This window comes from Dromiciops gliroides, chromosome 4 (assembly GCF_019393635.1).
Source record: "Dromiciops gliroides isolate mDroGli1 chromosome 4, mDroGli1.pri, whole genome shotgun sequence".
Classification (NCBI taxonomy): domain Eukaryota; kingdom Metazoa; phylum Chordata; class Mammalia; order Microbiotheria; family Microbiotheriidae; genus Dromiciops; species Dromiciops gliroides.
In genome coordinates this window covers 216,082,981-216,099,307 of record NC_057864.1, presented here as the reverse complement: position 1 = coordinate 216,099,307, position 16,327 = coordinate 216,082,981, and the positions used below count along the sequence as shown (strand labels likewise).

Below are 16,327 nucleotides of genomic sequence, written 5' to 3'. Positions count from 1 at the left end.
TCTCAGTCACATTCCCCTCTCAGCCCCACCTCTGCTCAGCAATCTTCCATGGATCCCGATTGCCTCCCTCAGCCAGGCATTTAAAAAATCCTCCACAATCAGGGCCTTGCTACATTTCCGGTATTATTTCATATTGTTCCCCCTCCTACACTCTCTGTTCCAGTCAAACTCCTCTGCTGACTCCTTCCTATTAATAGTGCCTTACCTCCTCCCAATAGTTCTTTCATGTCTGGAATGCATTCCCCTCCTCACCCCTGACTCAAAGGATCCTCTCAAAGCCTGGCTTAGGTGCTACTTCCTATACAAGGCTTTTCCTGACTTCCTGTTATTAGCTTTCTCTCCCCCTTTTAAATACATTGTACAGCTTTGTCCATAGCTGATATTTACTTGTGTATGTGGTGTATAATGGTCTCTTTTTTTCCTTCAGCACCTAGTCTTTCACATAGTAGGTGCTTAATAAATGTTTGTTGAATTGAATAAAACAGAAAGAAGTATGGTCAGAGAGGACCTCAGAAAGTATACCTAGCATATACACCAAGGAGATAAAAAATAAAAATAATTAAAAAAATTTTTTTTCAATTACATGTAAAATTTTTTAACATTCATCTTAAAAACTTTTGAGTTTCAAATTCTCTCCTTACCTCACTTCCCTCCCCCCTCATTGAGAAGGCAAGCAATTTGATATAGGTTATACATGTGCAGTCATGCAAAAATTTCCATATAAGAAAGTATACACACATGTACATGCATGCACACATACACACATGCATACATACAGTGTTGATGAGGAAAAGGAGAAGCTTTTCTGCTTTGTCCTTCTCTACCACCTATGAGTCGAGAGGGAGAAACCCCCTCAGAGTTCAGCCAAGAGAGATGATCTGAATATCTTAGCCAAGAGAGATGACCTATCTCTGAAGATCTCAAGCTTAGGGAAACTTCTTTTCGCTAAAACACAGGATAACACTATTTTAGAGCTCACTCAAGGAAGAGTCAATGGAGAAGTAGGTAACTTGTAATGTATAGCAGGTAACTTGCTATACATATAGAGTATTCTTTGAAGAGACCAATGACATCAAGGCCTGAATCCAGAGTCACTGGTTGCCCTAAGAACATGGGTTTCCCTGTTCATGTGTCTCTTTGATAAGTTCCTGTAACTTTATACCTGTTTTCTCCCACAAATACTGAGTACATTTGTGAAAGAGTATGACCCAGATTTTTGGATGTACTATTATGTCATGATTCTCATTGCTTTGCATTCTATTGAGTAAAGATGTTATGATTAAGGGGAAATAGTATCCTCTTGACTGATTTATTTAATTGGAAGTACACTGGTAAAGGCTCAGGAACTAAAGTTCTGAAGTAACTATAACAAGGTCACCCCTAGGACTCTGAGAGTGAGTTGTAGCAGAATGGTCACCCTCTTCTGAAAAGCCCCCAAACGTCTAGCATGAGCAAATTGGGGGAACAAGTCAACCCAAAGAGAGAAAAGGAGGTTGAGTACTAAGGCCTATGTGCCATACTCACAACGTGTGTGCCCACAGCAATGCCCATATATGTTTATGTGTGTGTATGTGTATATTAACTATCATCCCAAACCATTTGGTCTTTCCTGTATAAATGGAAACCTTTTTCTAAAAAAGTGATTATAGGGGCAGCTAGGTAGTACAGTGGATAGAGCACTGGCCCTGGAGTCAGGAGGACCTGAGTTCAAATCCAGCCTCAGACACTTGACACTTACTAGCTATGTGACCCTGGGCAAGTCACTTAATCCCACTTGCCTCACCAAAAAAAAAAAAAAGAAAAAAGAAAAAAATTGATTATAGATCTTTTCCAGGAGGCTCTTCAGTGGTTCAGGGCTTGATATAACCAGCACAATGTCATCTACAACAAGAGCATCTATCTAGAAAACTTCAATAACCACAGAGAATCCCTCTTCAGCTTGGACTCTGTTACGAATCTCTTCCATCACAGACGTGAACAGCTTTGGTGATCACATACCTCTCTTTTCCAAGACTTGTTTGGTGTTTATGGCCAGAAGGTTGCTAAACATGTTATTTTTATGGTTATATCTTTCAAAAAATAGTAAGTGAAAAAAAAAGAGTTGAAAACTATTTCTATATGTAACTAGAAAATAATAAAATACTTTTATGATAAAAAATAATAAGTGATTTTGCTGTATTGTAAAAAATCTTTTAAGGTAACATAATGCTCTACCAAATAAAATGCTTTGTAATCAACAAAAACAATGAGATCTTCTATTCTTGACATTTTTTAGCCAATTGGAAAATGTTGAGATATAATCCTTTTTTTAATATTGTGAAAGCCTGTTTGTTCCCTATTAATGCCTTTATCAAAGATGCCTTCAATTCATGAACAGATAATTACCATAAAGATTTTGTAGATATGGGAGAGCAAACAGAGTTCCATAATTATTAGTATTTTCTCAGTCATCTTTGGTTGTTTTTTTGTAATAATAGTAAAGAATAAATAAAAATTAGTTAAAATAATAAAAATTTAAAAATAATAAAGGCTGTGATAATTTTACATGTCTTTGGTTTCTTCTCCTCCCTTGACACTTTGCATATCAGTTCCTCAACAACCTCACATTTATGTTGCCTCTAGAATGGACCTCCTAAATGGTCACTTGACCCAATCCAGCTACTTCTCCTATCTGTGTTTATTGCCATTTCTATCTCCTCTTGAAGCACTTCCTACAGAATTAGGGTTCAAGTGTGGTGTTTCTACTGACTCTAGGAAAAAGAGTCTGTTATAATAATTTTTGCAGATTTTTTCCCCCATTTTTATTATGTTTTACTCTGTTATTTGTTGACCTTAAATTATCATTTATATGCCGTTGGAAGTACTTTCCTGAGTTGGATCTCTTGCCAACCTTTCTTTAAATTGATTTTACCTTCTCTTTCCTAAGAGATGAAAATGCCCGTGATTGACCGTCTTTCTTCATAAGATTTTTTGTTGTTGTTGTTGGTGAGGCAATTGGGGTTAAGTGACTTGCCCAGGGTCACACAGCTAGTACATGTCAAGAGTCTGAGGCCAGATTTGAACTCAGGTACTCCTGACTCCTAGGCTAGTACTCTATCCACTGCGCCACCTAGCTGCCCCTCTTCATAAGATTTTACAAATGAGTTAATATTCTCAGCTGGTCTTGATTTTGGCCCCTGTCTCTTTCTGTTTGGCAAGTTTGCTGACTCAGGTGCTTTCTGGGCTCTTTTGATTTTCTTGTTGTGGCTTTGGATTTGCACCAATTACACTTTTGTATAAGATTATAGAAAAGTTTAATTTCATAGGGGAGAAGTTTTCTATAAAACAGTTGGTGTCAGTGTTGTATATGTTGTCTGTTTCCCATTTTAAATGCTCAATTACTTAAGTAGTTTGTAATTCAGTTATTTGAATTATATGCCATATCTTTTTCTCACAATTATTTTTTTTCTTCTTCCTTTTTTGCTAATTTGGATTCTACCCTGACAAGTCAATGATCTGATAACAGATTCAAGTATAACTCCCACATCAATAACAAGTCTTTTTCTATGTTGTAAACTACATTTTATTTTGGGGGAGTTACTTGGTACTTATCCCATCTAGTACCTACCAATTCTTTTCTTGGAGAAAGTGTTCATGATTTAAAGGTGTGAGGCTTCACCTAGAGAGCTTGTCTATTTCTATGCAAAACTGAGACAAACAATACAGATTAACAATGAGTTAGGCCCAAAGCTAAATGGAATGAAGAGAAAAGATTAGATTTCCTTTGAGAAATGGTAAGTCTTCTTTAATAACTATGAATTTTTTCCAGAAATGAAGGTTTATCATTTTAAAGATATTGCTGTATGAATGTGATAAATGGAATATAATAGTTTATGAAGAATTAAAGATAGATGTCATACAGAAGAAAATAGAGATGCATTGGTGAGGTTGAGCAGGCTAGAAAATATAAATAACGAGGGGTATAGAACAATAGGAATAGAGGGGCAGGTCAAAAGAGTAGGATAAAGAATGACATGTTGTCATTGTGTTCTCCTGGTGTGCTTGTTTTGTCAGAAAAACCTTAGGAAGGCCTCTTGCATGTTGAGTGGATGCTTTGTGGCCAACTTAACAGGAGACACAGACAAGAATCATACAGGGTGGAGGGAATTTCCAAACCAATGAGTTCACAAGATTCTTTTTTTTTTGTTTTGGTTTTTTTTGGGTTTTTTTGGTAAGGCAATTGGGGTTAAGTGACTTGCCCAGGGTCACACAGCTAGTAAGTGTTAAGTGTCTGAGGCCGGATTTGAACTCAGGTACTCCTGACTCCAGGGCCGGTGCTTTATCCACTGTGCCACCTAGCTGCCCCAAGATTCTTTTGAGTATACCAAAACATTTGTAGCAGCACTTTTTGGGCAACAACAACAAAAATAGAAGGAAAGTAGGTGCCCATCAATGGCTAAGTAAATTGGGGTGAGTGTATATAGTAGAATATTATTGTGTCTTAAGAAAAGATGAATATGAAGAATTCAGAGAAACTGATTTGAGGGAATTAAGCAGAACCAGAAAAACAATCTATATAATGAACAATACCAATGATAATGTTAAAATATGATTATGCTCTGATTAAATGTAATGACCAATCTCCATCCTTGAGAATTAATAATGGAACACAACTCCTTCCCCTCAGGAGATAGACAGGGGCACCAGAAAGTCAATTGGTTTTGTTTAATTTTTAAAATTTGTTTTCAGAGAGGGTTCAGTGGGTAGGGAGGTAGGATGGAAGGACAGTGGGGAATGTTCAAAAGGAAAAGGAGAGTTGTATAAAAACTAAAGTTCAAAAAATATTCGAAAGTGGGGGGGACTTCAGTAGAGACTCTGTCTGGGTATTATACATTCTGTATCCCTCTGACCTCTACACCTTGGGAAAAAACCCCATGCTTGATACGCGGTGGCCTGTTCTCAGTACTCAGTTTAAGGTAAAGTTTTATAATGCCACCTAGCTGCCCCGAAAATGCTTTTTCTAAGACCCATTTGTTACCAGGCCAACCCTGCCCGCTGCCCCTGTCCAAGAGAATGTTTGTACACTTCTTTTTTTAAGTCTTATCCTCTAGCTATATTTGCTGTTTTCTAGGTTCTCCTAGGTCCAGTGTGACAAACGGAATTGAAAATAAGTTTACCCCATCCTTTGGGCTTATTTGGAGAAATAGATTTGGTTTTAAAATATTTTGTAATAACAGTAGTCCTCTATGGATGGAGAGAAAAGAGAGAAAACTGTAAGGAAACAGCTCCCTTTCATAAATTTGCTTATTGGAGATAGTACAATTCTTCAGGGAGAGGGGGGAATTGGACCCTTAAGGAAGAACTCAAATTTTGAAGCACATGCTAAGTATTGATGTACATATGGAAGGAATATGAAGGGATATGTGTGTGTGTGTGTGTGTGAGTGGTTTGAATTAAGAACAGTCTCAGATACAGAAGACATTTAATAGTGCTTCAGAGTAGTCTTGACAAGAAATGGGAGACCTGTAGCTGCCACAGATTAGTTAGCAATGGGTCTAATTAGTAAAGTACTAGACGTGAAATCAGGAAGACACATGTTCAGACACTTATTAGCTGTGTGACCTTGGGGGCAAGTCACTTAATCTCTCAGCTGCAGTTTCTTTGACTGTAAAAGGTGTGTGTGTGGGGGGGGAGTAATAATAGCACCCATCTTCCAGGGTTGTTGTGAGGATCAAAAGAGATTACATGTGTAAGAGCATTCTGTATACCCAAAGTGCCACATAAATGCTAGTTGTGAATAATATGTGACCTTCAACAACTTATTATAACTCCTGTAAGTCTATTTCCCTTCTGTGAAATGGGGTTTACTTTACCTGAGCTGCTTACCTCATAAAGCTTTTCTTAAAATCAAATGAAATAGGGGCAGCTAGGTGGCGCAGTGGATAGAGCACCTGCCCTGGATTCAGGAGGACCTGAGTTCAAATCCGGCCTCAGACATTTGACACTTACTAGCTGTGTGACCCTGGACAAGTCACTTAACCCCAATTGCCTCACCAAAAAAAAAAAAAAATCAAATGAAATAATACCTATTAAATACTACTGTACTCCAATGGGTCTGCCCCTAATATGTTACTTTTGTCCATTTCTTCCAGGGAATCTGCCACCATAGTTCTGCCCAATGTTCTGGGTCCCTTTGCTTCTTCTCTTGACATTGTGTGGATATCAATGGAGTCTGCCAACTGTCCATCTGTCACTCTCACCACACGACATCTCTGACGATCACTCTTTCTGCATAATTCTTCATTTGCAATCTGTTACATCCTGCTCACACCCACCATGCACCTCTCCATTGTCCTCATTGAGGGTGATTCTCAGCCTCAGTTCTTCAGAGACCGTGGTATTCTATGACTCAACTATACGACATCACCAATAGAATATTGATGTTAAAAAATGGGCCTTTGTTTCTTCAAAAGAAATCCAGCCCACTCTCCTCCTCCTATTCAATTTTGGATGCAACTCACTTATCATTTTCAGTGCTTATCTGTGATAGGACTGACATTTTTTTTTTCTGACACAGCTTCTCTGACTCCCCCCTGGAACCTGATTGGATCCAGCTTCCCCAACACAACTTCCAGGCCTGAGGGCATGGAAGGTTCAATCCCTGTATAGTAAGTGCCTCTCAGTCTTAGTGGGTGCCCAATTTGCTATACCTTGATGGTAGATTGACAAGCTGTGTCCACAAAGGGGACCATGTCCAGAAGAGTTAAATGCCGCCATATCCTTTCATATCCTTGCTATGTTTGATTAAAGTAAATCTCCTTGGTTTGATGACTCACAGGTGCTTCATTTTGTCATAATATCAAACCTGAACTATGAGGATGCTGGTTTTAGGGCCACACCCACAGCACTGTCCAGGGCACATGCTCTCTATCCAACCACTATTTCTTGAACAATGGGTGTTCATCATCCACTTGGGTTTTCCTGTGCAAATAGTTAGACTTAACTCTTTCAAGAGATTATGGATCTTAATTAGGAGGTTCTGTAATGTTCTAGGGCTTAATGAAATCAGCAAATAATTATGTGCTGACATAATAATCTACAAAAGGATCATGCAGAGAACTTTACCATCTATGGGAATCTCCTTTTCAATTAGAATCATCTATAATACTGACTTTGATGTGCATATATCTCTTATTTAGACTTCCCTTGATATTACACTGCAGAGGGTCACTGAACAAAGTTATCTTCATGGTTCCATTTTATAAGGAAGCTTGAGGCAACTTGGTAGAGGAGAATTTGTAACATAATATTTTGCTTTATCTAATCAAACACTTTCTTATTGCAAATTAACAATAAGCACAATGAGATAGTGTGCTTCTTATACCATTCAACCAATTGTGAGACTCTAAATACATGGTCTCTTATAGAATATCATTAGAGAAAGCTAGGTTGCACAGTGGATAGAGCACTGGTCATGGAGTCAGGAATGCCTGAGTTGAAGTCCCATCTCAGACACATACTAAGTGTGTGACTCTGGGCAAGTCACTTAACCTCTGTTTCCACTTCCCAGGATTGTGAGGATCAAATGAGATAATAATTGTAAAGCACTTGGCACAATGTTTTGCAAATGGTAGGCACTTAATTAATGTTTCCTTCTTTCCTTCCTTCCTTCCTAGCAAAAATCTGACTGTTTCCTTCTCATACCTTTATCCAGGATACCCTTGATGTATATGTAGATTATTCTAATAAAAAAAAATTTATAATGGGGCAGCTAGGTGGCGCAGTGGATAAAGCACCGGCCCTGGATTCAGGAGGACCTGATTTCGAATTTGGCCTCAGAAGGGGCAGCTACGTGGCAAAGTGGATAGAGCACCGGCCCTGGAGTCAGGAGTACCTGAGTTCAAATCCGGTCTCAGACACTTAACACTTACTAGCTGTGTGACCCTGGGCAAGTCACTTAACCCAATTGCCTCACTAAAATAAAAAAAATTAATTAAAAAAAAAAAAGAATTTGGCCTCAGACACTTGACTCTTACTAGCTGTGGTACCCTGGGCAAGTCACTTAACCCTCATTGCCCCGAAAAAAAAAAAGCCTCAGAGGAAAAATATTTTTTCAAAATGTATAATGATGGAAAAGTAGTCATATGGGTCAGTAGTGATTTATTTTCTCTTGTTCTCAGTTTTTTTGTCTTAATAATAATAATAATAATAACGTCTGGGAAAGCTTCATACAAAATAAAGGATTACACAGAGGCAGCCAGCATGGAAGGACATTGGTTGGAAAGGAAATGAGTCCAAAGACATTTTCTGCATAGGAAGATGGACCTGAGTCTTGTTTAAAGCAAGACAGTCATAGGATTATGGAATCACTTTGTCTTAGAGTTGTAAGGGACCTCAGTAACCAGACCAATTAATTCATAACTGAAAAAGAACCGTGACTATAACATGTCCAACCAGCCGTCATCCAGCTTTGGCTCAAAAGATCCCCAGGGAGAGGCAGCTCTCTTATTTCCTGTGGCACGCTCTTAAGTTTAGAGAAGTTTTCCTGATGCGAAACCTAAATTTGCCTCTCTGTAGCTTCTACCCATTGTTTCTAGTCTGCTTTCTGAGACTAAATCCCTTTTGCACACAACAACAACAACATAACACAACAACACAACACAACAACCCTTCACACACTTGAAGACAACTTTCATAATCCAATTCTCTCCCCGAAGTCTTTTCCAAGTGACCCACCTTGGAGTTCCTTCAACTGATTATCATATAGCATGGACTCAAAGCCTTGCCTTGGGTGGCTAGGTGTCTCAGTGGATAGAGCACAGAGCTTGGAATCAGGAAGACTCATCTTCATGAGTTCAAATATAGTTTCAGACACTTACTTAGCTGTGTGATCCTGGGCAAGTCGATTATCCCTGTTTGCCTCAGTTTCCTCATCTGTAAAATGTGCAGGAGAAGGAAATGATAAATCACTCTAGCATCTTTGCCAAGAAAATTCCAAAATGGGGTCATGAAGAGTCAGACATAACTGAAATGACCACACAACGTCAAAGTCCTTAGGCATTTTGGTTGTCTTCCTCTGGACACTGTCCATCTTCTCAGTGTCCAGATTCTTTACCCACTACAGAGAAAGACATAGACACACGCACCCCCATATACACATATACTTATACTCTACCCCTATGACTGTCCATTCCTTTGCAAGATGCTCCTCATAATAATAACTGACATTCATAAAGCTCTGAAGTTTGTGAAGAGTTTTTTAAGTCTCACAATAACCCTTTGAGATAAGAATTATTGGTATTATTTTCCCATTTTTGTAGATAGAGACTTATTTGTCCAGGCTCATGTTGCTGGTGTCAAGGTGAAATTTGATTCCAGGTCTTCCTGACTCCAAGTTTAACATTTTATCCACTATGAGACACTATTTCTTGTGATTGTTGCTCAACTCCAGATTCCTTTACCTTACTCAGTTACATTTCTGGAGCTCAGCCCTTGTTGTTACCATCAATTCCCAACTTTTTTGAATAGGCTACCTTTTTACTCAGTTATCCTCCCCTCACCCACCAGGTGGCAGTGAAGGTTATTTGATGTCAAGGGACACACGGGTAACTTTAGCTGCCACAGAGCTGCAGTTCCCAACATCCTTATTTCTACAAGTTTTGCATTTGACCACCTTTTTGTTATTGCCTGTTGCCCTCTTTGGAGCCATGTTGGATGAACTGAATTGCAGAAATGTTCTACCTATCCTGTTCTTACTGTCAGCTTCCTTGTCATCACTATGAGTGATAGTACCCCATGCCACTTTTTCCTAAGAACAATTACATAGAAAATTCAAACTCCTCAAAGTTCGTGGCTCTTCAGCTTTGCTTATTAAATTCTGGGCCAAGTCTAGCTTAATCATAACTTGAAATGGGTGTGGAAAATCCATTTGGGGAAAACCAAACCACAGGGCTTTCATTTAATAATCAGCATCTCTAACAAGACTCTAAAGATCTGAGAGCTTGGAAAAAACAAATGCTCAAATGGATCTATAATTTTACTGATGTCAGTATTTTTGTCATCCATGAAGATTGTAACACCCATGCATACCTGCCCAGCCTGTGAGAATATTGTCCATGCCCTCTACTTTTTGTTTTCTCTTGAAATCCACATTTGGACTATTCATTAATTAATTCTCACTCTCACTATGTGACCAGCTCATCTGTTTTTCTCACATACCTTTCTTTGATTCAATTCAATTCAACAAGCATTTATCAAATGTCCACTCTATGTGAAAGGAACTGTGTTAGGTTCCAAAGATACAATAACAAAAGAAAAAACAAACAAAAAATATCCCCCTCTCTCAAAGAGTTTACATTCTACTTTGGGGTGGGGAAAAGATACTACATGTACACAAATAAGTTAATGCAAAGGAATTTCAAGAAGAAGAGAGCCCTAACAATTGGGGAAGAACCAGGAAGTTCTCATGTAGCACTTGGCACTTGAGCTGTTCCTTTGATGACATTATTTACTCCACTTATTCATAATTCTCTGTTTGTAATGTGTTGTAACCTATTCACACCCACTATGTGCCTTTTCATTGACCTCAGAGTGATACTCATCTTTAACTCTTCAGAAACTAGTAATCTATTTGTCACATCCATACAACAGCACCAGAAGAATACTGGTATGAAAAAAATGGGCCTTTATTTTAAGTGGAAATTTTGGTCTTTAAAACTTTTTGTGTTACTGGATTCCTTAACTCCCACTTCAAATTAAGAGTGAGAAAGAGGGGCAGCTAGGTGGCACAGTGGATAGAGCACTGGCCCTGGAGTCAGGAGTACCTGAGTTCAAATCCAGCCTCAGACACTTAACACTTAATAGCTGTGTGACCCTGGGCAAGTCACTTAACCCCAATTGCCTCACTAAAAAAAAAAAAAAAAGAGTGAGACAAGAGACTCTAACAGGCTGTATTTTTTTCATAAAAGTATTTTATTATTTTCCAGTTACATGTAGAAATAGTTTTCAACATTTGTTTTTTTAAGATTTCTAATTAAAAATTTTTCTCCCTCCCTTCTCTCCACCCTCCCCAAGACAGCAAGCAATCTGATATAGGTTATATATAACAGACTGTATTTTCAAGTTCACCAACGTGATGATTTTTTTTTCCTGGGAGGTTTTTGAAGAATTATGAGAGAGAAGTTAGAAGAGGAGAGTTCATTTTCCAGGATCAAGCTGTATGTCCAATCATCAGAGGCCTGTTCCTCTAACGTGCCCTTAAATCATGATGGACTCCCATTAGTAGATGGAGTGATTGGTGCTATGAGATTTCAAAAATAACCTTGAGAGCTGAGAATGACTATTGGAAAAATAATGCAAGTGGGCAACTCCTTATCCTCCTTCCTCCTTTCCAGGTAAGGAAACAGCTCCCCATTAACTGTCTAGTTCATCAGAGTTTTGTCTCTCCTCCCTTTCTCTGAAGGGTAAGTAAATAAAGAAAAGCTTTTTGACTCCTTATTAGCATCCAAACAAACCCTCCTTCTTGTTGCTCACTCTCTTTTCATTTTTATATTTTATTCCCCTTTTTACAAAAGAAATTCCAATGGCTACTAAATCCTCATCTAGTATAATTAATACTAACCTGGGTAGAGAATTGGAGAAAGATCTGACTCTCTATAAAGGCCCAGAAGACAGTCCTGCTTCAGTGTAGCTAAGATATGAAGAAAGAGGAGACATGTCCATTTGGAAGACCTACATGAAATGGAGGCAATATTTAAATCATGGCCCTGGGCAAACATAAGTTTCCATAAGCATGAGAGCAGGGAGAAAATACTGTAGAGATATGTTGTTGTTTGTCCTTTGTTTTCAAAGAGGACCGATGACATCATGGGGTGATTTCTTGACTTACCTTGAATTGGGCAATTCGCTTAAGTGAAGCAGGGTTGTACAAAGTCATACACTTCACTCTCTTCCAGAGTCACTGAAGTCCAGTGGCAAGACAAAAGTCAAGATGACTGTCAATGACCCAGGATGCAGTGATGTCTTCACCTTGGTGTCTTCAATGTCTAATCAAGCTCTAAGTGCTGTACATCACCTGCTTCAGCCAACTTTATGGTCCCTAAATTCTTCTCATCTGCTCATTCCTCTGGGGGAATCTTCACATGGTTGGGGTGGACACCCCACTAACTCACTGATGGGTTTGAGGCCCATGGATTACCCTGTTTGGTTTGGTTTGGTTTGGTTTTGCAGGGCAACGAGGGTTAAGTGACTTTCCCAGGATCACACAGCTAGTAAATGTCAAGTGTCTGAGGCCGGATTTGAACTCAGGTCCTCCTGAATCCAGGGCTGGTGCTTTTTCCGATGTACCACCTAGCTGCGCCCCCCCCCCCCCATGGGTTACTCTTAACCTGGGGTAACTTATCTACCAAAGTGGTTTTTACCAGGGTGTGGCTGCTGAGCATGCTACAGCTTCTTAGAGCCATAGGTGAGAGTTCAGTGCCAGGTAGACATCAAAGTTAGCAATCCCTCATACCAGAGGACTAGCACATCCTGCTCAAATGTTCCATACAGCCCAGTGTAGAGATATACACACTCCTAGGCCTAGTAGCACTAAGTCCTTGAGGCAAAAGCAAGAGAAGCTTGGGAATGGGCTAATTCTTTATCTATGGGGAGGTCCATCACTCACCACATGGGAAGACCTGGTCCAGTACCCACAAGAGCCCATAGGGTCCATTTATGGGAAAGATTCTGGACTATAATGGCCTCTAACGTGGCACATGGGTACCACATAATTCCCATATATTTCCTTATGATTTGTCACACTCCTCTTAAATGAAATAATCTGCAATTTCCTAAAACTAATTCATCCCATTCTTCTGTTCAATTATAGGCCTAATGTATTGTCCATTTTTAGTGTCCATCTAGAACATGGCTACTGATAGATGAGCTCCACAGATGATAGATATCATTAAATGGGGTTGTTTATCTCTCTGCATGTCATAGTATGGGAAATAGTAATTCTTCACAACAAAAATCTATACAATAAAGTTAAATATTGACAGTCAACTTATATTCCAATTGGAGTACATTATTTTTCCCTCTGGAAGCAGAATAAAGCTCATTGGGGTTTTCCCAATAGAAACTCTTAGGGGCCAATTGACTCCAAACCACAAATTCCAGGCACTTTTAAAAATGAGTTCCAAAAACTGCAGCAAAGGAATTGTGGTTGGCTCCTACAGAGAAAAATCTCAAAATCTGGATGAGAAGGGTTTGGATCGCCAGCTTTTTAATGGGAGCCCAGCTTCTGCTTGCAAACAGGGTGACATTTTGCAAAGGTTACAATGGAGAACATGCTTGATTGGACCTAGAGTAAAATGTTATCAGGACCTCTGCCAAGAAATTACTTTTCTCCTGGTCACTTTTTCTTTGCATTGGTTTTCTGAGGAGCAGCCTAAGGTTTTCAATGAACAAGTATCATGGTTTCGATTTTCTTCCAAAACTGAGGAGAGGAAGTGAATTTTGGCAGAGGAGACAATGTGCCCAGGCCTGGCGTTAAAACTTTTCCTTGAAATCTCACAAAAGTCTTACCAAATATTCTGAGGAGGATATTCCAAAATAAAAATCTGATGTTTCAGATTATTAAAAAAAAACTGGCAAAAGGTTTTCAATGAAATGTAGAGAAGAAACTCCCCCACTCTCCCAAAAATTTGAAATATCCATTACTAATAATAGCATCATTAATAGGAATTTAATGGTAAAAGAACAATTGGAGAGAGACTAGGGAAGGAGTGTGGATTAGTGGAAGTAAGGCCAGGAATTTAGTGACTCAATGTTTGTATCTTCATTTCTTTTTTTTCTTGGTAAGAAATGACATTTTATTTTTGTAATGAAAATTATTAGTCAATAAGTTTTTTATGAAATCTAAAACTAAAAATAAGTATATAGTATTAATAGAAACCCAAACCAACCACACTGGGGTCATTTTAGTCAATTATCTTGTACTTTGTATATAAGAAAAATAAAGGCATTATTCTTCTTGGTCCAAATTGGGGAAACCATTTTTAAAAAAAATTGTGACTGGACAGCATTTAAAATGACAATCTCTATTTTCAGAAAGTTCATTTTATAGCAGAAAAGCAGAAAATAATACAAAAATAATGCTTTTTAAAGTGAGATCTATTTTCAAAATAGAAGTCAAATTTCCATTTTCTTTTAAAGAGGCTTTCATTAGTTTGTTGTCCACTTCTACAGGCTAAGATTCCTTCATTATTATTAAAGACCATAGAAATTGGACAGATTGCCATTCACTACTTTTTCATCTTTTCAGAAAGAAACTAGCACACTTGCTAGACTAAAACTGACATCTTTAAAGGCATGCAATGAAAAGATTTCCAAAATGATTGTAAGGAAGCCACTCAGTGCCAATAATGTCATCGACAGGCATGTTTTGCCACTCTTTAAAAAGAATAGCTGAACAAGTTAAAATAGATTTAGTAAAGAATATATAATATCTTAGAGTCACTATGGATGTCTTAAATATATCCAAGGCCCTGTTTAAATAATTAATGTGTGTACCTACTCAGAGTATAAGGCTTAGCAACAAAATCCAGGACAGCTAGAGCTTCAGCATAAGCTTTCTCGCAAAAAATGTTGTTGGGTTTTTTTTGGTTTTGTTTTTTAATTTTTGTTGTTGTTGTTTTTTTTTTTAGTGAGGCAATTGGGGTTAAGTGACTTGCCCAGGGTCACACAGCTAGTAAGTGTTAAGTGTCTGAGGCCGGATTTGAACTCAGGTACTCCTGACTCCAGGGCCAGGGCTCTATCCACTGCACCACCTAGCTGCCCCTATTGTTTTTTTAATAGCCATGCCTAGACCTTGAACACAAGAGTCAGAAAGCACTCCAATTAAAAAAGAGATTGTTATGTAAAGAAGTATGTTTGTCTGTTCATGTAGAGGATCCACCACAAAAATTATTATCAAAGTCAGAAGACAATAAAAGCTAAATTCCCCAGCTTATGAGACATCTCATTTAGGGATTCCAACTCCTCCTCTTTTGGAGCATGAATTTCCATAACAGAAGACACTAAAATACTTAATATTCATTCTTTCCCATGAAGAGTAAGTCTTTCATTTAGAAAGCATGATGAAAGCTGATGACTTTGTGCAGCTCTGCCTCACTTAAACCCAATTCGCTTGCAAGTCAAGACATCACCCTCATGATGTCATTGGTCTTCTTTGAGAATGAAGGATGAAGAACAGCAATGATGAAAGGATGGCATTTGTTGGAACATTAAGAACTTCTAATAGAGTCACTAATGTGGCTGATGCAAATGCATAAACAGGAAACTTGACCACCTCACCTGCTCTTGGTTGGCCAGCCATCCTAACCACTCTTTAAGATATTTGTAGCAAGTGCTCCCCTCCCTTTTGAAGTATGTCCAGTCACTAGTGCTGGTGACCACAGGGAAGCTTGAAGGGGGTGTGGCATCTGGCTATATGTAACTCATCTCTGGACCAGAACTCAATGGATATGCTAAAAGGGCCACCCCTTCCTCTAGATTTTCTTTTTGGCTTCAAAGCATGAGGACCACTCTGAGCTATCTGGAGGGTTAGGAGGTGATGTCTTGATCCTACCTTGCAATGAGACATGAACACATGCCCTGTGTAGCTAAGACAGTTTCTAGAATGGAGCTGCCTCTCTTTTGTGTCTTCTTTCCTTTGGTATTAGGCCTTGTGAGAATTACAAAAGCTTGGAGGCCTGCTGATTTCAGTATCAGCAGCAACACCTGGTGAGGCAACTATAGGTGTGTCCTCTGAAAAAGTAGTAGCTGACAGCAAAGGGACATACCAGTTTCAGGCAATTTGATCACTGCCAGGGAAGAGTTGTTAAGCAGAGGGAAGAGTGTTCTGGAGCAAAGGGAAGAGTTGATATCATAAAGAAAAATACCCTCAAGGAGAAAATCAATGTTAGAATGTTCTTAGGTGAAATGGCTAATTAGCAGCCCTGCAAAAACTGTTTCCTGTCTCAATTAGGTTTGAATACTCATTTTCCAGTGGAGTCACTAATGTAATTGATATAAATACATAAACGGTAAAGTTGTCCTCCTTAACTTCTTCCATTGACCAGTCCAACTCACTTCACTAGTAATGCTAAGTTAGTGAATTCTATTCTAATCATTCTGTAATGCATGCTATGGTCCTTTTGTACTTAGCATTTTCTTATCGGTAAAGGAATAAATTATATATATGTACCTAATTCATGTATGTACATTAGATAGCTCTCTAAATTCACACCTTTCAGTGATGGCAACTAAAGCTAAAAATAGAATTGTCCCCAGAATACTCAAAGTTGAGGTGATAAATCAATGAATT

The 16,327-nt window shown here is 38.6% G+C and overlaps 1 pseudogene; it reads right to left on the bottom strand.

The window, feature by feature from the left end:
* Window positions 1–9,559: 9,559 nt before the first annotated feature.
* On the bottom strand, window positions 9,560–15,337 carry LOC122754864 (annotated as a pseudogene).
* Window positions 15,338–16,327: the final 990 nt, after the last annotated feature.